Consider the following 26,768-nt stretch of genomic DNA (forward strand, 5'->3'; position numbering starts at 1 on the left):
TCCTTCCCAAGTTCACCCAATGAACTCCTACTCATCTTGAAACACACAGTTCAAGTCATCTCCTCTGACAAGTCTTTCATGGCCTTAGAGCCTAAGTTCTTTATGGAAACTGTCACACTAAATGACTTTTGCTTTTGTCGACATTTTTGTCTCCTATAGCATTTTTGTCCTTGAGAGAACAAACATTATCCTCCATACCTGTAACACACTGGCCTAAGACAAGGGTCAATAATTACTGTTTACTGAATAGAATCGAAACTAGTTGTCTTTATTATGGCCATCCACCCCTCGTTAGTGGACTCTCAGAGGAGTATAATTTATTACATTATGATTTATTACTTTCAGGTGTTACCTTCAGCGTTTAGCATGGTGGAAGGAGAGGTACCTAAAGCTTCTTGCTGATTTCAGTGTGAAGAAAAGTGAGTGCCTCTAAAAAAAGAGGAAAAGAAGAAAACAAGGAGCCCGAAATGTGTTCAGTGTATCACTTCTGGATGCAAAAGACTGGAATTGTAGTGTAGGACAAGTCACTTATCTTCGAAAGTTCTGACAAATTTTCTGGGGCGAAAAAAATAAAAGAAATGAAGAAAATTAAAATATGTTGTCAGAAGGTTACAGAAAGGAAAGGCACACATTTCTGCTAGGGAATAGGAAGTGGTCTTGTCTTCCTCAGCAGGGCTGTCTAATAAATCTGGAGAGTTTTATTGACTTCATAGGCGCAAAAATAACCACCCAGAGAAGACATCGGGTTTCACTTATTTTGTTGGAACGTAATTTCTCACAGACTCGAGGTTAAAAGAAAGTGGTTGCATGGGCCTCGGCTGTGGTGGTGTGTCTTCTGGTATGCCTAATGCAACTGGATCTCAATTCTGGGACGATGCCCAGACTCAGGGGCCAAAGCCTCTGTTGAAAGCAATGAGGACAGAGTGTTGCCAAAATTTTATGTATGCAACCGTAGATCGATTGTCTCAGTGCAAGGGTAGACTTTGATCAAGAGCGTCTGGAGGGAGGAGTTTCGTTAAATGCTGTTTTCAGCCCTTAATTCTACAGTTTTTATGTCTACTTGTTCCTAAGTTGACCACAGGCCCTGAATGGCCGGGACACAGAGAAGCCTCTCCCTAAACCCACGTCTGGCTCTCAGGTTTTAGCAGTGATTGGCACAGAAGGAGTTCCTGGGTAGAAAAGATACACAGTTTGGAGGGGAGGATTTCCCCTCCACGCCGTAGTTTTTAGTCTCATGATAGACCAGTCAAAAAAGGTAAATGCTTGATGCTCTCTTCCTCCTGCCGCATGTCTGTGATTCATTAATAAAACTTGAAAACTTCCCCAACACAAAGACAAGCTTTTCTAAGAAAAGGACTGATGAGAGCATATGTTTGTTGGACGGATTTTTTTCCTGAAAAAAAAGTCTGGCCAAGACTGGAAAATTCAGCCAGTCTTAGAAGGTACAAGTGTTTATTTCTGAAGTCCTTGCAAATGTTTTCATAATTATGGAAAAGATGGCAACTAGGTAATATTTCTAAGATTTTGCAACATTCATGTTCAAGTCTTGCAGTCTACCTGCAGGACTTTTTTTCCACAGGACAGGGAAAACCTTTGTACCACCATAATTCTTCTACAAATCAATGGGATATAGATAGAACAGCCACCATCTGGCTACTCTTGGTGACAAAGAAGAGACTCTTGGTGTCTGGTAAAACCCCCAGCAGTATCCAAAAACTTGGACTGGGGGCTGAGAATGAAAAGAACAACTGTTGAATTGGGAAGCAAGAAATAAATAAAATTTAACTCTGAATCAATCACCTGATAGAGATGACAAAAAATAAATCAGTGATGTTGAAACTTACTGTTTAGCAACAGAATCCCCTTTCAAAATCAAAGTTTTTAGTAATAAAATAGCAAACATTTGCTGGGCCCTTGGAATGTTTAAGGCTGGACTAAGTACTCTGTGTGCATGGTCCTACTTAATGTAATCATCACTGCTCTAAAACAGGCGTTGTTTTAATCTCCTGTTTAATCTATTTTAAATGAGGAAAATAAGAAGTCTGCCTGCTCCAGATAACATAGTATATAAGCCACTATATAAAACAGGTCAAAGTGGGACTTCCATAGAGACCACAAACCCTTAACCCCTGCTGTCTTGCTCTTCCATTAACCTCCCTTCTCCCTGGTGCACCCACAAGGCTTTGTGGGACAGAATGTGATAATTGTTTGACTAGATAACCCCTAAAATGCCATTTAGTCTATGTCCAATAGCCCTAATTTGAGATGTAATCATCCAAACAAACTCCTTAAAACTGGAATATGGCAAACTTTCCTCTTTCATGTTTAGGAATAGATTTTTTTAAGGAATAGATTCTTAAGGAATAGATTTTTTTCAAGTTACTTTGATTAAATAAACATTAAGTGCAAAATCAAAGAATTTGCAGATGTAAACATTCTGATGCTGTTAGACTAAATAAATTGCTTATATTAAAACAACAGTGCTAAAACTCAAAACCATTTCTATTTCTTTAATAATTAAGCATCCTATTACTAACATGACTTCTTATATACTCCTGACAAGCCATCTCTAATAAATCCATATAAATGGAAGCATCAGGTGGTAGAATTTTCACCTCTCAACTTAGCTAGACATCTGTCTTGGTAGTTGCCTCACCCACAGCAGAGTTCGTCAAGGAAAGGGAAGACTTTTGATCTCTTTGTTAGCTTTTCACAAAGGGGAAAAACTCCACAGGCTGAATCTCTTAACTCCGAACTCACATCAGACATCCCCAAACTGCATGGCTTTAGTGTCTCTAAGGGAGCGGATAAAAAAGGCGCTTTCTTATACATGACCAAGGGTGCAAATGGGAATAAAATTATTGGAGGACAATTCGACAATAGCTATTAAAAATGAAATGTTCAAACTCTTGACCTGATAATAATTCACCTTGTGGGAATTCATCACAGAGAAGTACTCCTACAACTGCTCAAAGATGTTTAAGTGTAAAATGATGTTTGCAAGAATATTTGTTACAGGAAAAACTGGAAAGAACCCAAGTGTGTATTAGCAGGCAAATGGTTAAGGATAACATGGGTCAGCCACATAGTACAATCACAGGGAACCATTAAAAAGGAGATTAAAAGGAAGATCACTTTTTTCAGGGTGACATGGAAGATGTCTAAGACATATTGTTAGGTGGAAAACATGCTGCTAAGTTGAGAGTATAATTTTTTTTTTTTTTGGAAAATAGTAAATAAAATAGTATGTCTTGCAAAAGCTAACTTTTCTCAGCTGTGTGGGGTTATGGAAAGTTTTCATTTTCTATTCCGTATATTATAATGTTTCAAGTTATTTATGTATGCACATGTATGTGTCTATGTATATGTACATGTTTATGGCATTACTTTTGAAATCAGAAAAACAAGGAGTGTTTCTTTAGCTTGGTCTTTTCAGAGCCCTCTAGAAAAGTGTGAAAATCTAGTCCAGATCCATTGACTTTCTTATAAATCAAAACTTAACTGACATTGGCAGACTGACATCACAAAATGAAAAGGAAGCTTGTGAGTGGAAATTCTCCCACTCTTTAAAGTTTATGAGCCATTGTAATCATTACCCCACAAGGAAGCTTTCCTTCAGGGAGAAGCTAAGGTGAATAAGCTTCAGCCAGGACAACTGATGACCAGAGACTCCAACTGAGCAGTCTCAGCCCTAATGGTGACTTGCCACCAGTGGTGACATGTTCATAAAAGACAAAAAGGAGTTTGTGTTTTTACACTACCTTCAAGCTAAAATTTGGTACAATTTTTTCCCCTAGCAATTTTGTATTTGGGGCGGGTATCTACAGCTTATACAATTAAGGGGACTCTTAATGTTTTTAAAAATGCAAAATTACAAATGCAAATTTAGGTGCAAGACTTTGGAAAGTGCCCCTGAGAGGGAAGAACCCATAACCTAAGTTTCATAGCCTTCCTTCTAGGCTTCTCAGGAAACCTCCCTGCTCTGGCTCAGAGTTCTTGAACCAAGATAACAAGGACAGTAATGGGTACACTTCCTTTTCTTTAAGAATTACCCCAACAAAGCAGAATTTCCATCCCACACACACAGTGAAAGCTAAAGGCGACATCCTAAACCAGGGAGACTGTGACCCATGCTCTTTGGGGGATACTTGAGTTTCTGAGGGTGGGAATGCTCTGGAGAAGCTCTGTTTGTTGACAATGGCAGACACCCAGTTCTTGATGCTCATAAAACTGTGGCAGTCAGTGTTGGGAAAGATGTGTTAGATCATCAATCTCTACTTGACTCCAAGGCAGGCTGATTCTCCACTCTACTCACTCCAAGCCTTGTCTAGGTAGCTTTGAGATGTCTCTAGGTTCTAACTCTTCAGCTAGTCCTGCCTGCTTTCCTGGGTAAATGTTGAAGTGCTTGACTTAACACAAACGGAAAAGGGCATTTTAGAATTGGAGCCACACACCATTCAATTATATCCATTCACCGAGATTTCTATCAGTGCTTTCCATATGAAGAAAGCAATTTAGTGAAAACAAAACAAAAAACCCTTGTATCTTTGACACAGTCACTACCAAGGAATAAGTTACTGAATTTTTCCAGTTCCTTCTGTCTCGGCTTTGGTAGGAAGTTTTCTTTTAGTTTTAGAGGGAAAAACAAACTTGCTGGGGCTCTCCTTACCTGAATGAGTACTGTTTAAAAGCTGTTTTTGTTAATGGAAAGAAAGAAGCATCCTTGTCTTTTCTATAATTACTTGTTTTGAGTCTATTTACCTTTGTATTGGTAGACCTATGTGTTGCTAATTTTTATTTTAGGCTATTATGGAGCAATAAAAATGGGAAATCCTAAAACTAAATTTTTATTTTCTCATGTTTTCCTTTAACTTCATATTGAATGGTTTTAATCTTCTGAACGATTTTGGTGTCTGTTGTAGTGTAGCAAAGAGGAAGATTGTTCTAGACTACATGAAGAGTGGATTTGAATTAATGCCAATACTTGATCAATGCGTGCTATGTGTCCTTAGTGAAATCATTTGTCTGCCTAATTTGGGCATGCTGTTTGCCAAAAATATATGAAACAATTCTGGTTTTGATAAATAACGCTATTAGCAAATATTAAAGTGGTAAATAATATTTATACATCTGGATTTGAAACTTCGTTTACTTTTTATTTTTATTTTTTTGGTGATGCTAGGTCAAACCCAGGAATTTAAACATGATAAGCACATTTTCTACATGGTAAGTACACTGAGTGACCCCTCAACACACTATCTCCATCTTAAATCAAGACAAGTGGGTGTTGGTTCATTGAGGCCAGGGCATCAGCATTCCTAAGGGATTCTTTGGCAACAAGCAAGGCTTATCTAGAAGGCTTTTTTTAGAATTCTGAAAGATGGGCTCCAAGTTAATCAACCATCAAAAACTGACCATAAATTTTGTCTGAGATAAATTTATTTGAATTTAATTAGATTAGAAAGTTGACTGGGAATTCATCCAAAAATGTGCTCATCAAAAAACAAAGATACTTGAAGGTAGAGGAAAGAAATAAGATTATGGAGACAGAATTAATTGAAACCTCTTGAACCTGGAAAAATGGTTAAAGATAGAAATGCTGAAGGTGAAAGGGTTTTATTTTTATTTTGAAAGTACAGTCTCTATCTTTAGAATTTCTATTACATGCTTTTTCTGAAATGTGCTTGTCCACATAAACTTCCTAACAGGTGCAACATTATCAAAAGTATAATGTCAAAATCCCTCTCACTAAAAGGATATTTTTCTAGCCCAAAATGCTTAAATTGCCAAAATATTTTTGTATGATTTTCGAATGCATTATCTATAAAGAATTCTAAGCATTTATTGAATATTCAATAAATTCCTTCTAGAAAAATAATAAAATTACAGTAGTTAACAGCCACCCAGAAAACTAAGAACTGTGTAATAAAAAGTTATTACCATTATTGACCTTGATAATGTGGGCTGTGCTGAACTCTTTACTAGAAAGTAAATTATAAGCTCTTAAGTAAACAGATATCTGTTCTGAAGAGAATTCTTTAGGTAGAGTTGGGCCCAAAAAGGGTTTGTGAAACAAATAAATATGATTGAGTTCAGGTAGCTATCAGACTGGTCATTAGTTGGTACATATGTTCCTGACTGGCTTCATTAATCATCCCCAATTTAAATAAAAACTGATCAAATCATAGCAATTTATGTAGTTACAATGTTCTCTATATAAATGAGCATTTTCAAATCATCTGAAAATTAACATGTCTAAATTGGTTAAGAACTTGGTAATTTTTAGTTTTTAAATTTTTTTCTTTAATAATTTATTTTGTTATTATTGTACTGGGGCTACAGTGTGACATTTGCAAAAGTTCTTACAACATATCATGCTTGAATTCGCCCCCTCCATCATTCTCCTTTATCCTCCCTCCTCCAATCCTGGAATAGTTTCAACAGGTCTCATTTTTCCATTTACATACATATGTACATAGTATTTCACCACATTTACCCTCTTACACCTTTTCCTTATATCTTTTCCCCTCCCATTGATATCAACACCCCTCCCCCCCACCAGACAGGACCTGTTTGGCTTCCCTGTTCTCTGTTATTGAAAAAAGACATGTTTATTTGTTTGTTTAAGATATCTATACAGAGAATTTCCTTATGACATTTCCACGTATGTATGCATTATAACCTGAATTGGTTCATCCCCTCTATTTTTCTTTCTACCTTAGTCCCCTTCTTGTGGTGATTTCAATAGGTTGATAAAAAAAAATAAAAATCCAGTGGGATAACAGACCCATTTTCTCTAACAACATTGACAGGAATGTCTCCTGCTGGATCCCAACTTTGCCACTTTCTGTGCTGGTTTCATTTTTGTGCTGGAACTGCTGGCTCAGCAACTCCTGGCAGCAGGAGGGTTTCTTTCACAGTAGAAGCCACTCACCATTGTGCTGTCCTTGATCACATGTCTGTACAATAGGGTACAGTGGTATGCTAGCATATTGAATTTCTGTGGTTGCCATAACAAATTACAAAAAACTGGGAAATTTGTTCTTTCATATTTCTGGATACCATGCATCCAAAATCAAGACATTAGCAGGGCCATGCCACCTATACAGGGAAGATTCTGTCTTTTGTCTCTTCTGACTTCTGGTGGCTCCAAGAATTCCTTGGTTTATGGCCACACCATTCTAATCTCTGCCTTTGTGGCCACACTGCTTCCTCATCTCTGCATATATGTGTTAAATCATTCCCTGCCTCTATCTTATAAGAGCACACTTGATGTACTTAGGGGCCTTTAGGATAATCCAGGATGATCTCATCTCAAGATCCTTAACGTAATTACAGCTGCAAAGACTTTTGTCCAAATAGGGTTACAATTACAAGTCCTAGCAATTAGGATGGGGGCATATCTTTCAGGGAGCCACCATTCAACCCACTAAAGCTGGTAAACGTTTAACAATCTCCTTGTCAGGAAAGGGGAAGCCCTGATAAATAACAGCAGTGGCCTAGTTCTATAGTATATACACTGCCACCATGGTCAATTTTAAGTGGTCAAAGGGAAGTCACCCAATATGGAATTGAGAAGAGACACACAGTGATATCTCCTTGTTATAATACAGTATTTACCCTACATAGCTCCAATAGATGTAAGTAACCTCAAGAGCATAGATAATAAAATGTACTTGAATGATTAAGAAGTGATAAGGTTTGAGTATTATTACTTTTATTTTTAATATAATTTAATTATAATTTTATATGCTTTAAATTATAATTATATTTTTAATATAATTTAATTATAATTTTATATGCTTTAAATTTTAATAGTGATTGTGTTTAAGAATAGGCTCACAACTTTTCAGACCATTTACCAAGTGGTTCAGATGAACTGGATAAGCTGGTGTCAACACACCATCAGAAAGAGTATGCCAACAGATAAAGCCAGCATCATGGGGCCTGGGGCTTCAGGTCAACAATAATCAGACCATGTGAACTGAAAATGGGGTTGGTAGTTCCTTAAGAGAAACTAGGTGTGCTAGTACCTAAAGAAGAGGGAAAAAATGTTAGGGAGAAAAAAAAACGATTCTACCCAGTATCATTGCTTAAATATAGTTTAATGATTTCAGGTTAAGGGGAAAAAATTACAAAGTTCAAAAAAGTTAAGGTACAAACAAGTATTTTAGGTATCCATGGACTTGCAAATCAGTCTCTCTACCTAAAGAAAAATCACTGTTTTTCATAGTCTCATTTGTTAGCTCATAAGATTCGTTTTAAGTCTAGATATGCTTATCTCAAGGTAATAAAAAAAAAGAGACAAGGTATAAAATTTAAAGTGTAGAGGTATACTTTAAAAATATATTAGTGCCTTTATTGAGAGATAATTCGTATGTCATGCAAAATACATTCACCAAGTTGTACAAGTATCACCTCAATTCATTCTAAAACATTTTCATCACCCCCCCAAAAAGAAACTGTACCACTTTACTGTCACCTCCAATACCCCCTTTTTCTCCCCAAGTTCTAGCCACCTATCAATCTGCTTTTTGTCTATATGGATATGCCTACTCTAGGAATCTCATAAAAATAGAGCCATGCAATGTGCCTGCCTTTGTGACTGATTTTTTTCTAGTTAGCCTGATGTCTTAAGGTTCGTCCATATTGTCATATGGACTACTATAGCTGAATAGTATTCCATTAAATTGATATACTATATACCACATTATGCTTGTGCACTCATTAGTTGTCAGACATTTGAATAAATTTTCTTCTTTCCCTCTCTCTCACTTTATTTTGCTTTATTTTGGTAGCACTGGGAATTGAACTCAGAGCCTCATGCTTGCTAAGCAAGTGCTCTACCACTACTTTTGTTTTAGTTTGTTTTTCAGATAGGGCCTTATGCATTTGCCCTGGTTGGTCTTGGACTGTGATCCTCCTACCCAGCCTCTCAAGTAGCTAGGATTATAGGTATGTGCCACTATACCTAGCTTTTTGGTTGAGATGGGGGAGTCTTGCTAATTTTTCTAGGACTGGCCTCAAACCATGATCCTCTTATTTCTGCCTCCTGGGTAGCTGGGATAACAGGCATTTACTGCCATGCCTGTCATTTCTCTTAAATCAAGGTTAAATTTTTAGCCAAGTTTCATATTTTTCCACATAATTAAGGGGATTGTCATTTAGTATTCAACTTAGAACTATCACATATGAAATCTCAAATCACTTAAATATTGGGTCAACCCCCAGCCCCACTACCATACACTCACACACCCTGCTCCTTCTTGGGAGGGAAGCAAAGGATGAGGTCCAGAAAAACTCAGGCTCACAGATCCATGTACAAGGGTGACTGAATTCCTCAGGTGCATCTAAGTCCAGGTCTTAATATTTATCAGGCTTACAATTCTTAGCCCATCAGAGTGTTCCTCCAGAGACTCTTCATATACAAAATATAAAGAAAAGTAAAAAGAAAACTTTCTTTTCTGACCTGGAAACCAGAGTCTGAGTGTTTTGGGAAACTTGCAAGAAAGAGGGGGAGAGAGTATTTTCTCCGTTAGAGACCCATGGGAGAGTTTCATTTTCACCCTTGCATAACTTGGAGGAGTCCTTCTGTGTCCTGAAGGCCTGCAATGGAAAAGAAGGCTCTATATTAATTTCTATAGCAACTTTCTTCAAAGAAACGCAGAGTGTCTCAAACAGTCTTTCACTCATTCCCTAAGGGAATTTGCGTAAGTAGCATAAGAAATTACTTCTTTCAAAATTTACACTCTCAGTTACTCAGGGCTAAGCAGAAATAGAACTAGAAAAGCAGACCTCCTGACCAAACATTCCACTATAATATTTTCAGCGAGCTTCTATAAATCAATGTAGATCCTTAAACCAGGACTTCCCAAAAATGTCTCCATGATCTGCTCACTGATGACTGACATCCCATTCACCAGGAGCAAAACTTTCCCTCCCAGGTTAGAAGCAACTGGTATGGCACACACCAGGAAATGAAAGTATATCATTTATAGAGAATTAAAGTGCTCAGGACCACCCTGACACTCAAACAAATAGCCCAGGTTTCATTCTCCAGTTTATCCCTTCTAAGACACCCCAAATAAGACCCCCTTAAAAGTCCTACGACAGCACAAAAGAGGAGACAGAAGACTGGAAATTAATCTGTTCCCTCTCACTGTTGTTTTTGGCTGGGTCTCTGTGTCTTTTACATGGGGTAGCACAGCCCCCCAAGCTCTGCTAGTCATCCTGTTGCAACCTCAGCCCTGGTTTCCCAAAGTCCAACTCAGGATCAGGAAGATGAGCTGGGTGAGTGGCCAGCAGCAGCCAAATTTGGGGCAGGTCTTAAACACTTCATAGCTTTTCCTCAAGATCCTCATATTGTGAAGTTCCCAAAGCTTAACCCTGAGAAACGATCTTTATCAGGGCCAAATTATCTCATGTGGAATCTCAGGGAATCACATCTGGGTAAGATTTGTGTCTTTCCTTCCACCCCAGAAAACCTCTAGGCTCTATAGTTTTTTCTCAGTGATTATCAGGGAAAGAGAAATCTCAGTCAGTTAGCAACAGAAAGTTCAATCCAGTGTCCCATGCTGCCTCTAGTCCCAGCTATGTTTTGTTTGGGCTCGGTAATCTTAACATGCACATTATTTAAAATTCATATTATTTGTCAAGCAAGACTGTTACCTGGTTTGTAGGACTCCGTGCAACATGAAAAGGCATGTCCCTTATTGAAAATTTAAAAATTGCAAAATGGCAACAGCAGAGCATTAAAACATGGGCCCCTTTCAAGAAAAGGATCCTGTATGACTGTACAAGTCACACATCCTGCTGCCAATATTTAAAAAGCCAAAGATTCTTAAACTGGGAAATCCGGTGACCCACGTCTGCATCTTCAAATGACTGCACATAATTGTTTGATGCTAAGTAGAAGTTTGTATTAGTTTGTTGAAGCTGACACAACAAAATACCACAGTCTGGGTGACTTAAACAAAGGAAATCGATTGAGTCGTGGAGGCTGGAGACCCCAAGCTGTCAGCAGGGTTAGTTTCTATTGAGGCTTCCTTCCTCGGCTTGTAAATGGCTGCCTTCTCCCTGTGTTGTCTTTGCTCTGTATTCTGTGTCCTCATCTTTCTTTATAAGGACTCCATCAGTCCTATTGAATTAGGGTACACTTCATTATAATTTGATGATCCCTCTAAAGACCTTATCTCCACATAGTCACATTCTGAGGTGCAAGGGATTAGAGCTTCACCATATGAATTTTGGAGGGATGAAGCTCAGTCCATAATACAGCTCAGTCCATAATACGGCTGCTTCCTTTAAAGTGGAGAAGGATACAGTGCTCCAAGTCATAGCATTCACCCCTCCCCCAGTACATGCTCACACAGGGTTCCCCCTCCCCTACTTTCCATGCGCCATCTCAGTTTTGCTGCTCTTCTTCCTCCTGCATCACCTGTCTCAAGGAAGGAACTGCCCTCCCCTGTAGCTTAACGGAACAATGGCACATTCTACCACAGGACACAGTGCACACTCCATCCACATCTGCAAAACTAAGGCTGCTGCTTAAGTAACCCTTCACAAGACAACAATCTTGTTCCTTAATTTAAAAATTTGGGCTGGGGATGTTGCTCAAGTGGTACAGCACCTGCCTAGCATGCATGAGCTCCTGAGTTCAAACCCCAGTACCATCAAAATAAATAAATAAGTGAAACCATACCTGTTGCATAGAGATCCCGGTTAAAGGGCAATGCAGAAGGAAGAAACTGCCATGATATGTAAGTGACTAGAAGCAAGACTTACTGCTTTTAAGAGAGGAAAACCCAGGGGTGACATAATTCTTCACCAGAGCAGATTCTAGTTCAAGTCACCAGACTGCACATGGCATGGCCCTAAATTTCAGTGGAAACCTAGGGAGGTTGCCCCTTAGAGAGAATACTCTCAAATTGGTCTTCATATTAGCAGAAAAAATGTGATCCAGATTAGAGCTGAAAACTCTGCTAATTCTGGGGAAGTTTTTGGTCTTGTGCCTGGAACTGTTGAAGCACATATTCACACCTACCACATGCTACACTTAGTAACAGAATTTCCAGCACAACACTTTAGTACTTTATTTTTAAAAGAAACAGCACGGAGTGAAGTCCTGCTCACTCTGCAGCTTTCTTCTAGGAGGCTCTTCAAAAGGTTGTGAGGCCAGGGAGGAGGGAGACTTCTTCCCTGAAAAAGGGTATATTTTGCGCTTTTAAAAATCTTTGCTCAGAACCAGGAGACTCATGAGGCTAAACCATATAACATTTGTACCTGCATATAAATTTTAAAAAGTCACATTTGCAAGGCTCTGAGAAAAGAGGGCTCAGTATGATGATTATCAAATAACTCTCAATGTTGGTAATTAGAAAGACCTTAAAAACAACTCACTCCAAACTCTTTGGTTTTAAAACAAAGAAAAAGAGGTCCTAAAATTTTAATGACTCACCCCAGACCAGCACTCCACCCCAAACGCAGGTTGTTTTTCTTTCAGGCCAGTGTACTTCCCACCCCAGGGGCTGCTTCTAAGCAGATATTGTCCTGTCTGCCTAAAATATATGGAAAAAATGGGGGGAAAAACACAAAACACAAAACCCTGCTCTCTATACCAGAGTCCTATTTAGACTCCAGAGCCGAGAAAGTAAGGACTATTTCAACTTCAGCTCCCTTAGCACACAGAAGAAAAGTCATCTCAACCGGTCAATTCCTCCAGCTGGTCCTGTGTCTCTCGCCAGCAGGTCTCCAGGCAGTTTCACACCAGGGGGCGCAGCATCCTCTGTCCTGACAGGCATTGAAGGCAGGCTCTGAAGCCTGGCTGGGCCTTCAAGAAAATCTGACTTTCTCTCCTTTCACAGTTTCTCTTGGAACCAGCTCACTCCCCAGACCCCTTACTCATCTTAAAGCTGTTTGCTTCTTCCTTCCAGCATGCTCAGATTTTCTCTCCCTGCAACCTCAGACGTGTGCATGTTGCAGCTGGTAGGGACACTAGCTCCCTGCACACCTGCTCCTTCCCAGCAAAGCCTAGGAGATCCTAACCATGCCTATGATTTGTTCTCACTTGCTGGTCCCTAAATCAGCAATTCTTCCAGAATGAAGCATCATAAAGACAAGGTGAGCTTCCTGGAAGAATTGTCACATCCATCCTCTAATATCCCTTCACTTTCCACTCACAAGAGGTAATAAATTAAATAACTGGTTCTGGGACACTTCTGCCACCCACAGCTGCCCTTCTGTCTGCCCTGAACAGTGTAAATAGTGTAAGAACCATCTTTTGGGTGAGTACCTACTAAAGAGACACGCTTAAGCATTTTTGGCTATGTCTCTGCTACTCCTTGCACACTGTGCCTCATTTTGTCCTAACCAACTTGGTTATACATGGCTTCATGCTTGCCAAAGTTATGTGATATCAAAGACATGATGTGCCCATCTTTTGCAGATGAGTGAGTTCCTCTTCCACTTTGACCCACTCCTAACCCTAGCCCTACAGACACAAGCACACACATGCAGACCCTCACATGCTCAAAGCACGCCTTTTGCAAAAAACCCTAAATCACCACTGCTCCAAGCTGAAAGGCCACAGGACCCTATAGAAGACTTTGAAAAGAGACTGGTATGTTTACATAGAGGCTTCAAGTTTATACAGTCCTTTCCCTATCTCTCAATGGAGTATTCTAACGACCCTGATAGACAGGCAGGAAAATCAGAGCTTAAAGGGCATGCCCTAGTCCTGCACCAACTATAGGTTGAAACAAGATGAGGGTCATGCTAACAGGGCCTGGGGAGGGCTATTTGTCCAATTGCACCAAGGCCTGGAAAGAATGCACCTACCATAAATGACATTAGCATATGTACTGAGGCAGTCTATGGTCTCAGTTTCTGAAAACTTGTAGCATTAGTAGGCTGCCAGATGGGGCATGGGTAGAAGAAAAAAGGGAGGGATGCCAACTCTGATCAGATCAGGTTTTTTCTTCCTGTTGGCCCATCAACATATTCGCTCACCTTATTACCTTTGTCATGACAAAATGAATTTTTCATCCAAGCAATTTTAAACTTGGGGAAGGGATTTTTAAAAATTATTAGCATATAGTAATTGTACACAGTGAGGAGATTCATTGTGGATAATTTTATACATATGATGTATTTTGATCATATTCTCCCTCTATTAATCTTTCTTATCCCTCCTTCCAACCTCCTTTTTAAAACTGTCTTACAAGTTTTCAAAAAGTGGCTTTCATTATCTGAACTTTTCGTCTGGGACTTCATCACTTCTTTCTTTTTTTTGCCCCATTCACCTTAGCTAACATAGAGTAATGGGAGATGCTGAGTGTGGACACTGGTAGCCACGGCTTGTTAGCTTGATAGCCTTCCTCTCCTCACTCATAAAATGCTGATAACATCTATATAAACAGCCACCAAAATGCAAACTGTCACATTAGTATGGGAGAGGGAGTGAAGTGGGAGGATTTTACTTTCATTTTATGCTCTTTTGTATTATTTGAAATATTTTGATTTACATGCATTCCTTTGATGGTTTTTAAATTTGGGGGGGTTGGCTAATGAAGCTCCTCAGAGTTGCTGTGAGGATGGCTTATGTAACCTATCTGGTATGGCACATGGGCTGGCACAGAGTTGATGCTCACTAAACAGTAGATTATTGTTAGCTGTTGTACCTCCCTCAAAACTGAGCAAACAGATTCCAAATGAAGAGACCCAGGGGCTGCTGCAGAGCTTGCTCTCTGCTCCCTGCATGCCTTTAAGTTACATCCCTTCTCTGCACCTCTGGGTCTTCATCTGCAAAATGACAAGACACAGGCCAATTGATCTGGAAAGTGGTTGGAAAGACAGGAAAATGTGCTTACCACCAGAAATGCATGGAGCACCTTCTACAATTCAATCTTTGCAAGAGAAGGCCTTTCCAGTTTGGACTCATCAGTCAGCACCACTTCCTAAGAGAAGATGTCATAGAGGATGGGCAGAAAGGGCTGAAGAGAGCTAGCAAGCTCTGAAGCAAGTACAGAAAGTTAGGGAATAAGTGATAGGTGAACAGTGGGTAAGATCATCAGTTTGGGGTGAGAGGTGAAAAAAGATTTCTGCTGTTCTTTGGGTGCATTTGGCACCACGATCATTTCCAGACATGAGAAATGTCCTGAGTGGGCAGAAGAGCAAAATTGAAGAACAGTGGGTATACCTGGCCAAGACAGGGCCAGCACCAGCCTCTTTCCCTAGGATGAAAGCTCTGTATAGGGCAGGACTGAGACCAGAACCTCCCTAAGCAGATCTAGAAGCAAAGCAACCCTTTGGATACATGGGCTTTGGACAAAAGCAAAAGGAACCAACTGCCCACCAGAATTGAGCCAAAGCACTTCCTAAGTTTCTTCCAGCAGTTCACTTTTATCTGAGCAACAACAAGGTGGAGCGACTGACATGTAGGAGGTGAAAAAAATAAATAAATAAAAATGGTCAGATGCCTCCCTGGCAGGAGGTTCTGGAAGACCTGTGTTGGTGCACCCGGGCGTCTAAATATCAATCAGAAATTTTTCCTGGAACTAGATGATTCGTTTCCCACACTGTGCAGAAGGGGGGATTTTCCTTTGAGTCTCCTTTGCCAGGGCTGGGCCTTTGGGGGACAGGAGGCAGGTAGTCTGGTGGGTAGGAAGGTTGAGACTTGCTTTTTGCCCCGCGGTCTCCTTCCTATTTAAAGCAACACCGCCTGTCATAGCAGCTTCGTGCCAATATTTGCAGGCAGATTTTCCGACATTGTAAAGGGGGTGTTCAGAGCAGATGGGAAGCCCTTTCCCAAGGCCATCGGGCAGAGCTGAAATCGGTTACACCCGAAGTTCAGCAGGAATCCCGAGTCCCCACCCTCCCGGTCAGCACCCAGATTGTGTAGGGTGGGAGTGGGGGATGACAGATCTCTGAATTATCCGCGCCTGTTAAAATTGTATCTTCTCCTAAAGTCCGTGTTATCACTCCCTACAGGGCAGGTAATGTTTTCAGTTCTTGAGGGATCTGAAATAACGGTATCTCAGTACACGGACACCTGGAAGACCCTCCTTTTCAAATGAGGCCTTGGAATGGGGGAGGCAGGTTGCATCTCTGCGTAGGAAGATAGCAACATCTCCATCAGATCTCCGGAGGCAAAACCAATTAAATAAAAACAGCTCCAGCCACCACATTTTGACAAAACTTACATCCAGTGAAATAATGTATTTTAAGAGAAATACCCACCATTGTACATTTCAAGTCATATTCAAAGGCAATCCTGAATGTCTGACCACTTGTCAAAATGCCTCTGTGCTTGCTTTTCTACGTGGTTCTTTGCTGCTCCCGTTTGCACCTTTAATAAGCAGCATTGTTTATTATCCTTGGGTTCGTGCCCCTGGGATTGAACTAAAATAAAGCAGGAGCGCCGGGGCTGAGCACTGGAAAATACGCCGGGTTTCCCAGGCCCAAGAGGGTCGCCGGGCCGCGGAGCGACCCGCTTGGGGAAAACCCACCCGTGCGTGCGCGACTGGCTAAGGGCACGTCTGCAGGAGTTTTTCCAAACGCATAAAGGGCCCGCACAACCCAGATCTCATATGACTGGGTGCAGGAAGGAGGCACACAGGGAAGGGAAAACCACTAAAGACTGGGAATAGGGGTGTGACTTAAGAGCAGAACAGTGTAATATTGCCAGGATGATTTTATAAGGAAGGGCGGGGAGGCTGCGGCACGCGAAGTGTTCTGAGCAGACTTTAAATTCGAAGTCTTAACCCTCATCTCTGTGTAATAAAGTCTCACTAATAAATTCTCGCCTTTCCGCGAAACCCCTCCAGTCTTCGCTGTTAAAACGAATATTTGAAGCAAGATGAGGTTCACCCCCTTCCTTCCCCAGAGTTTCCTTAATATTTGTTCCCATTTCGTTTTCAGCCTGGTGCTTTGTGATGGTGGGGGATTTGAGCGTCCGCCCTAAGAAATATAAAGTGCCACTGTTCCCCAGCCACAGAGAATGTCGTTCTGTCCCCTCGGACCCCAAACGAGGCCCCCTGTAGGCCCTCCCTCAAATTTCGCGGCTCCAAAACCTAATGGGGTTCACTACCAAAGAGCAGAAACCCGCATCTGAGACATAACGCGGACTGCCTATGCCTTCGGCGTCTTTGGGGAACTCCCAGTATTACCCAGCTTGCGCCTCCACACCCTCCCAATTTAGTGTCGGGAGGGATCTGCTGGAGTGTTTGTCCGTAAGAAGGTTGTTCATCGCGCGCCAGACCCGGGCTGTGCGCGTCCCAAATGAAACTTCCAGCCCCCCAGGGCCCAGCCGGGAGTGTCTTTTCCACAGGTTCATGTAAGACACCGAGCCCCCTGCCCCCACGCTTCCATAAATCTCCCAACAGGTTACAAATACTGAGCTCCCTTATCCAGCTGGGTCGTTTTAAAATACGGGGATCTCTTTGCTCTCAAGAGGAGAGTGATTTCCCTCCCGAAACTCGCGCGGGAGCTTCAGGCAGCCCCTGGGTTGCAGCGCGCCCAAGCTCGGTGGAGCTTCCCGAATTTCAAGTGAATTTCAGCGCAGGGATAAGTGCCGGGTGTTGGAGTGCGAGGTGGGGATGGGAGCCAAGGAAGCAGCCAGGAGGCCTTTTGTTTTTTTAAAGTTAGACACGATTTGAAGCGCAATCATCAGGGGCACTGCTTCGTGGTTTCCGAACTTAGAGGATCGTGCCGAGATTCCGTCCATCCCTGCAGCGCGGAGCCGGGCATGGCGTATGGGGGCTGTTTTTAGTTCCTGGAGAATGAGCAGAGGGGCGGGTGCCGCTCGCCAGAAACTGCCACCGCAGCTTTCTCTGCCGTTTCAGCTCTGTGCTGTCTGCTAATGCCACCCCCAGAGCCGTCCCACCGCTGTCCTGATTGCACAAGGGAGAGGACGGTCGAATGTCTAGGATGCTGAGTCCCTCAACAGGTAGTTTCTCCCAAGAGCTGGCCTGGTTTAAATACCAAAGGCTGGGTCGCGTGGGCCGGCGCTAAACTGAAGCCGAGACGCAGACACTTAAGGAGTCGTGGACTGAAAGTCGCGTTTTTGGGAGTCACTTTAAATAACCTTGTTTTCTCTCTGCTTTCCAACTTCTCCCAAAATAGCGCGAGCTGCTCGGTTTGGAATGACTTTCAACGAGCCCAAACAAGCGGCTTCAGGCTGTAAATTCACCGCCGGTTTGTTTTTGTTTTTTAAATTACCCCCAATAGTTACCAAAGAACCCAACGACTTTAGAGAGATCGGTAGTTTTCGAAAATGCCTCCCCCCGCCCTTGAAATGCCCTAGGCGCCATAGCAAAAGGAAGAGGGAAAGCTGCGCTTGATTGATATAATTGAATTATGCCTTCCCCTGGTGTACAGTAAGGAAAAGCGGGATGCCAGGCCGTGTGTGGAACGGGATGCAGCGGCCTCGCGCTCCAGCGGGCGCACCATGTTTCCTTCCTAGAGCGCAAGGAGAAGTTGGGTTTGTCCACTTCGTTCTGCCCCGAGCATGGATGAGCAAGCTGGGACACAGGGGAAACCTAGTACTGACTGCGAGACCCAGGCTCCTGCAAGGGTGCTCGCCGGAATGGCTTCGCCTGGGGCCGTGGGCGCACGTGGTGCACGGAGACCCGGTGCGCGATGCGAAACCGTGCGCGTCGCCCCAAAGCCCCAAAGATCCCTGGCGCGCGCAACCCTAGCAGGGCGGGGAAGATGGGGACTGGGCCCCTCGGCGAGCGGATTTAATACGGTCTTGGAAGACAGGCCTTCACCGCCAAAGCTCTGAGCCGTCGCCGGGTAGTGTCTTGGGCACCGGCAGAAACTCCTGGCCTCGCCTGTTCTGCCTCCTTACCAAACGTCTTAGACTTCCCTCTGTTAGCAGCCCCGTGGCCGTGGGCAGACCTGACCAGGGAGACTTCTTGAATCTTCAACCGTTTTGGGACCTGGTCACCCTCTCCAATGTCCCAATCACTCTCGGTCGCCCCCCCCTCCCCAGCCCACTTCGGCACCTCTTGCAAGCCCTGATCCTTTACCACTAATCGCACTTCCTAAACTTTCCTAAGAAAAGTTTTCTCCTGCTTTGCCACTTCAAGTGGCTGACGCTGGCAGGAGAAAAAGAGTCCCTTATTCCTCCTCCTTGTCTCGTCTCCTCGATCCCCTCCCGCCGACCCGCGTCTTCCCCTGTAAGTCCAAACCTTGAGGGTGGGAACGCGCAGCGGCGGAGCCCCGAAGGCTGTGCAGAGCACGGAGTTCCTTTTGCATCCTCCACTGTCTGAGCCTCTGCGTTCCCGCCCCCTCCTCCCCTAACCCAGCTTTCGGCGGGGACCTGCGGGCTTAAAGTTTAGTTTTGTTCAAATTTATTTTTTCTTGTTTAGAATTTTTTAAAGCTACCATTCTGCTTGAGCAACGAGCATCCGCCTCCCTTCCAGGTTCCTAGCGTGGGCTCGGAAGATGCACCCTTTTCGCTCGGGGCGGGTTGTCTCCCCAGTGGGGACTAGGGGCTCCCTGGCCGCGATTTCTCTGGCCCGCTTTCGTCTCCCGGGGAAATCTGAGTCCTGGTGTGAAGCTAATTCTGGTTGACGCTAAAGGCAAGCCTCCAGTGCTTCTCGCGCCCCACCCCCCTCTCCCAGAGCTGTGGGTGCGACGAATTTGGGGGGGATGTTTGGGAAACAGGAGTAGATAGCAGTAGAGAGGAGACCTTGTTCTATCACCTCCCTGCGTTCTTTCCACGCAGAGAATTGCAATCGGAAAAGTCCCACTCCTTTAGGGTTCCCCAGCTCCACCTACGGCCAGGCAGCTGCAGCAGAAAGCACCTCGCATTGGTTAATTTGCGGCCTAATATGTTTTTTATTTTGCTAGGATTAGTTAAGTTTGAGATTTTTTTTTACCAAATTAACTATCCCGTGGCTTCAACTTTCTAACCAACAAGCCCACGGGAACGTTCCAGCGAAACTGGATCTCCTTGTGTGCTGCAGGGACGCATGCGGGGAACAGAACGAAATCCGCAGAGGTCGGCGTGGCTAGTACCCCTGGGCCTGGGGATGCCGGGCGTGCCTTTCTAAACCCCATTTGCTTGGGCGTGAAATCGCACTAGACCCCTGGAGGGTCATCACCCTCACTTAGTCTTGATTCCTCCACGTGGCAGGAGAGTTCCTATGATCGGTCATAGACAACGCCTGTCCAAAGCGACGTCCTGAGTTCAACTGGGTTGTGCTTCCAAATCAGAATCAAGTTGGTCTTTAGTTGCAGGTAAGGGTGCTGTAGGGTACCCCATGTGACCTAGAATACCGGAAAGATGGCTACAAATCTTTACTCCCATCCTCAATGAGCATCTGGAGATCTGCTTCCAGCCCCTTCTGTCTCTTTCTACAGCTCAGGTCAAACACGTGCTCCACTTGCTCCAGTGCAGCGCACGGCCCAAGAGGGCGTGCGCTGCACTGGTTCCACTCAGTTTCTGCCTTCCAGGAGCCAAGGTCTCACCTCTTCCCCTTACAGGGTAGGTCTCCCACCTACAAGCAGACCCCAGGTCAGTTGGCTCAAGTTGCCACCATGGCCCTGTCAAAGAAAGCCCTGCTGATGGTCACCTAAAAAGGTGGGAGGCTTTCAGGGCCCATCCTAGTGGCACCCCACCAGATGTAAAAACGTGCAGTAACTGGGGGGAGTCGGTGGTGGCTTTGAAAGGAGTATTGGTTAGGAGAAAAGACATGAGAAGAAAAAAATTAAAGCATTAAGGTGTGAGTGTCAGTCAGCCTGCCTCTGAACTCCACCTCACCACCCCCCAGCCTGAAGGTTTGCAGAATTGTCTCTTTCAAGTCCCAAACTCCATGGGGATGAGCCAGAGGGAAAGCCCCCACCCCACCCCACCCGGAACTGCCCCATGAACCCTCCAGAAGCAGGGCTCCAGGGCCTAACTGGGCTCTGACTAATGTTTGTTGGGATATAAAGGATCTCATTCACAAAGCAGTCCTTACTTCCCTTTCCCATCTCCACTCCTGTTGTACCCTGCTGTAGGCTGGAACCCTTTGTATTTATTTTTTTAGTCTCCAGCATCCTAAATTTTATTCGGAGATATTAAGGCAGGACTAGGGAGGAGAAAGATACATAAAGAAAAAGAGCTGGCTGTGTTTCTCAAGGGAGAGTGAAGAGGAATTGAAAATCTAAGGGTAAAGAAATTAAGTAGGAGGGGGGATAAATTTTCCTTTCTTTTGGAAGCTACTTCCTTGTACTCCAAAACCTATTGAAATGACTGCCCACAGGACACTGGGATTTGGTGGGAAGAAGAGAAAGTCAAAGGCTTTGGGGTTGCTCCTTTCTCCACCACTCTAATAAATTAAATACAGCATTTTGTGCAGTTTAGTGACTATACCCTTCAACACCATCACTGATGCTGCCTGAATGTGTTAAGGGTGGGTTTCCTCATGGAGGCCAAGCCCAGGAGAATGACCCAAGACAGGCTCCCAGAATCCCTACAGCTGGTTTATTTATCCTCTAGTGCCAACGTAGGAAGAGGAAAGGAGGCTATAAGACAGAAAGTCCAGTGCCTAGGCAGTGGGTTTGTGGGAGAAGCAACCAAGCACTCATCTTCCTTCAAGACCCCTCTTATGCATTTATTTAGTGCCTCCTATTTCTATTTCTGATGGTGATGCTTAAAATAAGGGGGTAAGAGAGACTACTGTGTGTATGTAGTTCTTTATGTGTGTATGCTCTTAATTTGCTTTTGTTTGTAGGGTTTTCTTTTTTCTCTTTCCTTTGGCAGCCTTGGCAACCCTGGAGGAGAGAGTTTAGTGGCTAGGGAGAAATTGACCAGTTTATTCTTGTTAATCAGGCACAAAAGAAGCATAAATATGGACTCTCCATTCTTAATAGGATCCTTTAAAAAATAAAACAGTTATTTGGATAGGAACTGGTGAGGACTGAGAAATGGATAATACCGGTGGAGCTCACTAATCCTGTCCCTTTAAGAAAAATCCATAAAGGTTTTCCATCAGCCCAGTGTCTGGGAAAGAAGCAAACTAACTGCTTGGAACAAAAGAGACAAAGAGGCCAAACAACAAAACAAACAAACAACTCCCCCTAACCCCCCCCCAGAGACAACAATAGACTAGACACAGCAAGTGCAGTTACTGCCTGGCCCGGCTGCTCCTGTCGACCTGCCAAGTCTCCCGCATTTGGCTGGAGACTTTCTCTCTCGCCCCACTCCCGCCCCCTTCACCCCCCTCTCACAGCCCTTTCTGTTTTTCTCTGTGTGACTCTCTCTTGGGGTCTGGCTATGTGTGCGTGTGTCTGTCTCTGTTGTGTTTTTGCTTTCACTTGATGTGCTCTCTTTCTCAGGCACCTTCATGTTCTCGCTCTCATTCCCTCTCTCTCCCGAATAGTAGCATACTCTGGCATTTATTTATTTATCTATTTATTTATTTGCTAGGCCTTTCTGTGGTGTCCTCTGACAGCCTCCTCAGAACTTGTGCTTCGCCAAGTGGTCACGGTGGCCTATTTTGTACTTTGTTTGCAGCAGTCTTTGCCAGGAGAATCTTGAAGTCCATTTGCACTTCAATTTTTAACCATTCCTCCTGTTCAGCTCTTTGCTCCTTTTCTATAAGGCTTCTGGCACACTTTTCCCCCTGTCCCCAAGCAGCCCTTTCTTTGCTTCTTGGCACTGCCTGGGACTCTCATGCATGCCTGCCTTTTCTTTCTCTCTCTGCCTCTCTCTCTCTTCCTCTCTCCCCAGCAGCCAGCCCCCTCCCCTGGTTCCCCCTAAATCCAGCTTTTTTCTTCCTCTTTCCCACTACCCCACCAAACTTTAATAAAACACTGTAAACATCTTTGACTGGAAATTGCTTTTCTTTATAGAGAGAACATAAAGCTTTGCAGAATGAGAAGTAGAGAGAGGAAAGAATGAATACATGGAGACTGCAGTCAGCAAAGGCTGTAGCATGGAACTAAAGTCCCTGCCAACAGCCTCATCCCTTTCACACTTTTTTTTTTTTTTCAAATCAACCCTTTTGTGACAGCATCCCTCCTGAGGCATCTGTGTCTGTGCTGGAGAAAGCCTGGCCATGTCTCTCCTACACAGGACAGAGGGGTAAGCCTGGGTACCCACACCCATAGGGAGGGGGCTGCCCCCCCCAAGTCCCTAGCTACTTCTTCAGAGAAAAGTGTCCCTGGCAATGAGGGAGAGGTCTTCAGATTCTTCTAGAGAGTAGTATAGAAGGGTTATTTGAAAAACAAAACTTCTCCAAGGACAAGAAAAGAGTATGTTCTAATGAACCCTTGTCTTGCAGTAATGGGCAAGTTTCAACTGTTAGAAGATTGTGACAAAAGCAAGGCCAAACTGTTCATCTAAAGCAGATCTGGGACACGGTTGGCAAAATGGTGACAGGCTATACCCCATGTACACACACACACACACACACTCAGCAAGGCAAATGATTTTCCTTTGCTTTACTCCTTCTTTTTCTCCTTTCTTCAATAAAACACAGACCAAAAAAAACCTAAGAGGCAAGGCTGATTGGAGAAAAACCATGTAGCATGAGAAGTGCAAAGAAACAGAAGTAGGGAAATTTGCCCTTGACGTTTGGTTGCTTGGTGATTAGGGCAGTATTAAGAAACAGTGATTTTCTAAAGCACACATATGGGACTGGGGTAGAGCTCAGGGGTGGGGGGCATGCTTGGCATGTGCAAGGCCCTGAGTTCAATCCCAGCTCCACAAGACTAATTTTTAAAATCATACTTTCGGACATGCAAGTATTTTTGTCTATATGTATGTATATTTGGTGGTGGTAGCAAGTAGTCAGAAGGAAAAGGAGGAGTTTTGAAATCAGATATACATGTTTGAATACAACTGGTCACTTACTGGCTACCCAACTCTAGTAAGGCTGCCATTCCTCCCTAACAGTGATCTTCTAAAGATTAAATGGCACTGCATACATGAAAAAGCAAGAGCCAGGTCTGACTGCAGCTTGTACTCATAAGAGAGTCTCCTTCTTACCCTTCATTTTTTTCCTTTCTTCTTTCCTTTTTTCCCTTTTCCCTTCACTGGCTCCCTCCCTGAGCTGTTAAAAGTGCAAGTAAAGGGGAAGTCTTCCAAATTGCCCCATCTTTTAGGCCCTAGGGTAAACTATTGCTCTTGGAGTCCCAGTACAGGAACACTGCGGTCCATACAACAGCCCAGGCATTCTGTGCCCAAATACCACCTGGGATATTTTGCTCTTAGAGGGCATGATTTGACTCCATTATTAGTCAAGAAGGAGAAGGCCTGTACCCAATATCCAACTCTTATCCAATATCCAACCATTTACATGTTTTTTACATTCCCAAAGTGCTGTTTCAGGGACATTAAAAATTGTCCCATGGCTGAAAAGGGAAAAGCAGAAAAGAGCATGTTCTAATGAACTCTGGTCCTGACCCATAACTGCCCAATTGGGAATGCTGTTTTCTTGGTATTTTGACCTTGTCAAAATGACTGATTTTTTTCCTCCCAAGAAGTCACTCTAGCTCAGCGATGTTTCTCCAACAGTGTTTTGGGACGACACATCAGTGCATCTGGAAGCACTCACTGGCGGAGGCGCCTGTCCTGGCTGACTATGGCTGGGATTTCTTCTCTTTCTTTGTCTTCCCCAGAAGCTGAACTAGAAACTGAGCAGGCCGGTGAGCCATGGTGGGGCCCCCATTTTCGGTGATTGGGAGAATAAACACATAAGAAAAAGGTTCCCACCTCTGACTTCCTTTTTCCACGGGTCTTATTGTATGCTCTGCAGATTCTCCATTTCCACACTTCCTGACTTCCTGTTCTATTTTCCTGTTTTAACAGAGGCGTGATATCATAGCAGATGCTGGGAAGGTGGGCAGTCCCTCAGCCGCTTTCCCAGTACCTCTGATCATCTTGCTTTTCTCTCTGTTTCTCTCTCTTCATTAAATCTTCTGCTATTTAGGATGTGGCATTTCAATTTCCATGAGCCGCTGTTCTGTAAACTACAAATTGAGCTGTCTGTCCTTTCAGGAAACACTTCTCAATGCAGGTATCAGCTGCCAGGCACCAGGTGCCCTTGGGAAGTAGACAACCTGTGCAACTAAACATGGACACTCTGATACCCCAATCTTGACAGTTTTGAGTGCTGGTGGGCATTTAGTCATCTAGAGTTGTTCCCCTGAAATAGAAAAGACCACAAAGTGTGATGTCAGAAGACTAACAGCTTCTGAAGTATTTCAAAGTCTTATCTAACCTTTTTTGACTCTTGGCTAGGAAGCAGCCTGAGATGTTTTCTTATTTTGCCTTGGACCTACTAAGGTTTCATTGCTATGCCAGTTTCAAGAAGGTATTTCTTACTATACTCTGTACAGTGGGTACTAGTGTGTAAATAAGAATCCCCCCGACACATACACAAAACCCACTGGTAAGTCCTCTGTTCTTTACTTTGCATTGTGTCTAGTAAATCGGTTTTTATACTAAGCCTGTAACTCACTCCTGGACCACCTAAGAGGTGGCGCTATTCTAACATTGGCACTTCTGCCTAGAGCGCTAAAGCTAAGTTTGAAAAAAAATGCCAGGTATAAATACCATCACCAGATCAATAGATTCCAACCCACATCATTCTGAGCTAGCAATATAACTGCATTGTGCATAAAGACAAGGTCTGGGAGCAGTTTCCTGCCCAAGAGAATGGTTGCTTCTGATTACTAAGTTACAGTGGTTCTGTACTCACCTTTCCTGTAGACTAAGAAGCCCCATTGAGGGGTCTTGGAAAAACACTTTCTCCTCTGAGGTGGCTCTCAACCCTGGCTGCACATTTCAATCACCTGGGGAGCTTTAAAAAATTACCAGTGCCTGGGCCTCTCCTCAATCCAATTAAATCAGAATCTCCAGGGGTGTGGTGTGGGTGTGGGTGTGTTTTAAAGCTCCCCTGGGTGACTTTAATGTTTAGTTAGGGCTGGAATCACTAATTTGTAGGTCAGGAGAACCTGCATCGTGGTTCATAATGCTTATTCTTTTCCCAAGTATGTATTGAACTACCACCATGGGACATGGTTCACTGGAGAGAGAGATGAGGCTGGTAGACACTGTCCACCATGAGTTTAGGATTCACTAGGTCAATATGACAACTAATGTGTAGATGTCAGAACAGAACCTCTGTGAATCAAGACTGGCTTGGCTTCTAGATTCTTACAAAGAGCATAAGACTGAAAGAGTCTGCAGTTTCAACTCAGGCGCCATCACTAAGTGGGGAGGTAACCTTTGATAATTGAGTCACTTGACCTCTTTGGGCCTCAATCTAATCATCTGTAAAAAGAATTGACCAGTTTAAAAACTCTATCATTTGTGCTGTTTTACTGAAGCCTTACTGTGCATTGCTAAATTCTCAGAAAACTGTAGGCTTAACCAGGCAATTACCAAACACTTTTGGAGGCTGACTCAGTCATTCAGGCGTACTATTGACAACCAACTACTGATGTTCCACCAAATTCCTTCCCAAAATCCTAAGTATCAGAGTGTTAACTTTTAAATAATCCTGGGCTCCCTTACTTCTTTCCCCAATCTCTTACAAATGAGCAGATGAAGAGAACGGAGTGGTGGTAATGTCTACGAGCAGTGGGTAATGACTAACAGAAGTTTATCCAGTTGGATAAATGTCTAGTGGATTGCTGCTGGGGTCAGTGTTAGTTCTGGTCTTAATTAACATCTTCATTAATAGTGTGGGAGAGGGAATAAACAATAGCTAATGATATTTACAGATGGTAGTAAATTCAGAGGTGTTGCTTCTACCAGTGAGAGCGGCAAG

At 43.3% G+C, this 26,768-nt stretch overlaps 1 protein-coding gene and 1 long non-coding RNA gene across 11 annotated transcripts in view; one reads left to right on the plus strand and one right to left on the minus strand.

Moving 5' to 3' along the window:
• Nfib (nuclear factor I B) overlaps window positions 1–26,768 on the plus strand; it is a 442,869-nt gene that overhangs the window by 154,416 nt on the left and 261,685 nt on the right. The gene's annotated exons all lie outside the window — the stretch shown is intronic.
• LOC141415428 (uncharacterized) overlaps window positions 1–26,768 on the minus strand; it is a 77,870-nt gene that overhangs the window by 30,322 nt on the left and 20,780 nt on the right. For 2 of the 3 annotated variants that reach the window (XR_012440436.1, XR_012440435.1), the window contains exons 2-3: window positions 24,707–25,139; window positions 9,470–9,606 (exon numbers count right to left, since the gene is read on the minus strand). This is a non-coding gene — a long non-coding RNA (uncharacterized lncRNA). Of the gene's footprint in view, window positions 1–8,086; window positions 9,607–24,706; window positions 25,140–26,768 lie in introns of those variants that run through there. The other variant, XR_012440434.1, reaches the window with a different exon arrangement.

This window comes from Castor canadensis, chromosome 13 (genome assembly GCF_047511655.1).
Source record: "Castor canadensis chromosome 13, mCasCan1.hap1v2, whole genome shotgun sequence".
Taxonomy (NCBI): Eukaryota; Metazoa; Chordata; class Mammalia; order Rodentia; family Castoridae; genus Castor; species Castor canadensis.